This window comes from Vigna umbellata, chromosome 2 (assembly GCF_029865625.1).
Source record: "Vigna umbellata cultivar VRB3 chromosome 2, Vumbellata_1.0, whole genome shotgun sequence".
In the NCBI taxonomy this organism is placed as follows: domain Eukaryota; kingdom Viridiplantae; phylum Streptophyta; class Magnoliopsida; order Fabales; family Fabaceae; genus Vigna; species Vigna umbellata.
The window spans coordinates 16,322,528-16,327,139 of record NC_142166.1 but is presented as its reverse complement, the minus strand read 5'-3'; the positions used below and the strand labels follow the sequence as shown (position 1 = coordinate 16,327,139).

The 4,612-nt window shown below is 33.4% G+C and overlaps 1 long non-coding RNA gene across 1 annotated transcript; it reads left to right on the top strand.

Annotated features, from left to right (window-relative positions):
• On the top strand, positions 1-4,612 carry LOC148203507 (uncharacterized). Its single transcript, XR_015784165.1, has 7 exons — positions 1-414; positions 650-726; positions 799-879; positions 1,669-1,785; positions 3,122-3,250; positions 3,670-3,781; positions 4,376-4,612. It is a non-coding gene; the product is annotated as an uncharacterized LOC148203507 (long non-coding RNA).

The window sequence follows — 4,612 nt, the reverse complement described above, 5'->3', positions numbered from 1 at the left end:
AAAGGTAACATTGGAAATATTTTTGTTTGAAATTACAGCACTTCATCCTTCTTTCTCGCACTCGCCGCAGGGAAAGACCATAGCAGATCTTCGACGCCTCTTCTCCTACGTTCCAGGCCTCTAAAAAATCTCTGACGAGATCCTCGTCAACACCGTCGACAACAAGCAGTGAGATCCCTCAAGGTCACCATCAATGCCAAATAGAACAATGTATCCGTCTTCAACAACGGCGATGTAATACCCATCGAGATCCCCAAACTCATTTGCGGCCACTTGCTCACTAACAGCAATTATGGTGACAACGTCAAGGAGATCACCGGTGGATGCAACAGCTATGGTGCGAAGCTCACCAACATCTTCTCCACCGAGTTCAGCATCAAAATCGTCGACGGAAAGGGCAAGAAGTATGAATAGGTATTTTTTCAGCGCCTAGGGTTTTCCTCTATTTTCCTCCATTTCCTGAGTCTCATCCTTCATTGAGCAGTCTTAGGGTTTTCCCTCCGTTTGCACAGCCGATGAACTCCGTTATGTCTCCCTCTCAAATTTCGATTGGAACCTCTCTCTCTGGAACTATAATTCTCTGCAACTTTATTTTACTCTCTCCCTGTGATTTTGCTGACATTTCTTAGGACACAATTTTGTTTGATAGGCACCTCCAAGGAATCATCCTCTTTTGCTCTTGTCGGCGTGAGAACTAACGCCATTGGATATGACCTTTCACCTAAGGTATTCAACTTTTTTTCTTCTGTGTTTTCACCTGAGGCTTATGCTAACTTTTGATTTCTTCCTTTCTTGTAGTTTGTTCTGGTGCAAAAGACATATTTTGGCTCCTTCCTCACACATTCGTAGATCCATCTAGATAGTGACCTCCACAAAAGGGTAATTTTCTATTCAATTCTTGTTGCATTAGGATGTTAAAAGTATTTTTAGCTTCAGCTTGTGTTAGTTGTACTACACTTGCTCTTGTCCTAGATTATCAGCATAAAGAAGCCATTAGTAGGTTTGTTTCATATCATTGTATAATGATGATTCAGAGTGTTATCACTCAATTATAGAAACCTTTTTTCCTTTAACATTTCTTAGGACATAATTTTTTTTCATAGGCACCTCCGAGGAATCATCCTATGCTGCCCTTGTTGATCGTCGAAACTATAATGCCATTGTTTTTTTTTTCTGAAACATCTGTTCATGTAATGTCTCCTCCTGTTCCTCCTTAATTTGTTCGGTGGTTGTGAGTTGATACAAAAATTGAAACTGGAATTCTTTGGATAGGTTCCTGCTTTTGTTGCAGTCTAAGCTTGATTTTTAGAGGCCTTTCATTGGAAATATTTAAGTGTGCAAATTTAGAAACCATGGATGAAATTGCAATTTCCCATATTCATAAAATCAAGAAAGTTCGCACAGGGCCACACTTGTTGAATCAATCAAGATCAACAAAAGTCCCTATTGAATGGGTACTAATTTTTAGTTCTAGGGACCACTTGATCAATACAACTAGTTGTTGAAAGTTTAAGTAGGTTCGATGCTGAAAATTAAAACCTTAGAGGGCTATTAACCCAGGGATATTTGCACTTTTAAGGAAAAGAAAATGATGTTTGTACTGGATAACTGTTACTATTATTTAATGTGATTGCAATGAATAGTGATCATAAATCCATGATCTTGTAGATACAATTGAAGTCATTAGCAGAAGAAATGCAAGCAATCATCAGGGGATTAGAAAAGGTTAAAGATGAGCTGACTGCATCAGAAAACGATGGCCCAGTGACTGAAGTTTTTCGTAAGGTGATTAGTATTCTTGATTCTTCATTATATCATTTGAAGATCACAATTCAATGCAGAGAAAGTTATGCGTTTAAACTTAAATCATAATGTTGGTTTGCTAATCTCCTTCTGAGATTAAGCACCGAGTACACAAAGTATTTCCAAAATAAGTGTGTAAAGGTCTCTCTAGGCTATACAATAATAAAGTTATTTTTATAAGGAAGACTCTCACTAAAGAGGATAATACAAATGTACATTCCTTGCTTCTAGAGTCTTAACTTCATCAAGTGAAGGATTTATAGAATGCACAAGTATTCTATATAAGATGCACTCTAAACACTAAGCACTTAGAAGTTATGAATCTTTTCTTTGCATGCAAAGTCACCTAAGACTTTTATATCTTGTTTCACATCAACTATTCTGCATGGCTTTGCTTCTTTTTACTAATGTCCTAGAAGGACCGCTGTGACTTGTGTGTTTTTGCTTGTCCTTGTGTCACACCTTCAAAGAATGTGTTTGACTTTACACTAGAAAATCCCACTGTTACCCTTTGTGCACACAGTAAAGAGCAGTATTTTTCTCTGTAGCTACATCTACTCTTCTGATAGCACGAAAATGGTCTAAACATCCAAAGTTCAGAATAATTTATTTATAATATGTATACAAAAGAATCCAAGTTAAATATAGCTAACATACTAATCAAATAATTAAACTAACATACTAAACCATTTAATATTTATCTAATACATAAAAATATTATGTGATTACATAAAATAAATAATTGAATATTATAATTACTTTGGAAGAGGTGAAAGTAAGATAATGGCAATGACATGTAACGGGGCAACAAAGTTGAAGTCAGAAATATCAGAAAAATCATATTAAAATGTGTAGGCTTTCTCATCACATACACTTGCACTTGTGGATCTATTGTAAAAGTTTGTGACCGAGACACAAAGCGACAAACAAGGTTTAGATGGTGGTAAAGGGAAAGATATTGAATTAGATTTTGACTTGTAGAAGAATTATACAAAGTTTTTTATAACGCAATTATGAGTGTAGTTTACAAAGTGTATTTATAAACTAGTAGTAGAAGTTATGTAAATAAAGATGAAAGAGAGCGTGAAGGAAAAGAAAATTTAGAAGATGAACCGAACACAAATCATAATTCTACAATAATATTTTGATAAGAGAAAAAAAAGCAATTATATAAGAAAAAGAAAGGAAACACAGAAAAGAAACTGAAGTTTAGCAAAAGGAATGAAAAGTGCTCAAAATGTATGGGACATTGATGGTTACATACTTTTGTCTTCATCTTGAATAATTTTAATTCACTAGTTGAAACTTGTAACTTTAGGCAATTATCTCTGGATGTTCTGTGCTGGAGAGTTGGCTGCAATTTTAAATTGTGATCGATTCAAATCACTACTACCTAGAACAACTAAAGTGGAAAATGCCTTGCAGATGCTGGTTATTTTATCAATGTGTAAGCTTATTTGTCTTCTTTTTACTTATCTTTCTTTGTAAATGCAGCCCATGATTCATGGCAGGTCATATTATTCTCTTTCTAGAAAAAAAAAATCATTTTAATTCTGAAATAGTGTTATATATTGTTCCAACTTAAAACTAATACTATGTTTATATTCATTGATCAATTGGTGCTAGTTCTGTCCTTTATCTCACAAAATTCATATATGAGGATTTATACAAAACAATGTGATTAATTTTTCTTAACATTCCCAGTTAAAAAAAAACTATGATTATTTAATTAACTCTAGTGAAAATTCGGCTGTCACGAACTGAGCCAAGGTTTTTCTACAGAAGCAGGTTACTTATAAATCAGCCAGTAAATGTGTCTTTTATGATCATTATTCTATAGTGCAGACTCAGAAATTCTTTATGCAGGTGGACAAGCTTAAAGGGGAACTAGAAACACAAAACAAGGAGAAAGGGAACACGGAAACTCGAGTGTTTGTTAGAGAAAAAAGTTAATGACTTGAACTCAAAATTAGAAGATGTAAGTTTTACGTTTACCAACAATTCTGTTTTAACTAATGTGCCTTAAGTGCATCTCATTATTGTTTTAACTAATGTGCCTTAAGTGTATTACTCCAGCATCATCATCAGCTGCTAATAATATCTACTCCTGTTGGCTTTAGGTTGATCCTACTCTCATTTTAGATCTAAGAGAATTACTATTGAGCTCTATTACTTCCAAAAAAACAAATTAAAAACCATTATGTCATTATTTTTCACTAGTTACCAACAGTAATTGATTTTCAAGTTATTCAAATATATTATGTCTAAGTATGCTCTAGTCTGTAGAATATTAATCACCGCTGTCTCTATGGACTCGTGCTTTTACATTTAGATTTTAAGTTTCTGAAAATTTAATGGAATGCTTTCCTGGGTACTATTGGAAATTAACTCCTTGCAGCATTTTGCCTGGTTATTGTGATGAGACATGCAATAATAAAGTAATAGAGGGATATTTTTTAAAATTCTTTTTGGCACTGGCACTGATATGTTATGTATATTAGTACTACAACTTTTATAACTAAGATATTAAGCCATTAATATTATAATTTGACTCAAACTATTCATTGTGTAGATATTTGATGACATGTCTTCAATGGAGCAACATGTCATAAAGGATATTCGAGAGCGGTTGACTGTATTTCTTTTAACCATTTGTAAATGATTAGATGTTTCAATAATACATTTTGAGTTTAGGAACTATTTTATGTGTAATTAAGTTAAGTAACTATGTTAGGTAAATATATTTAAGAACTTTGTTAGGTAAATATTGTATTTTGATTATTTAATAGAAACAATGTTGATTATTTTA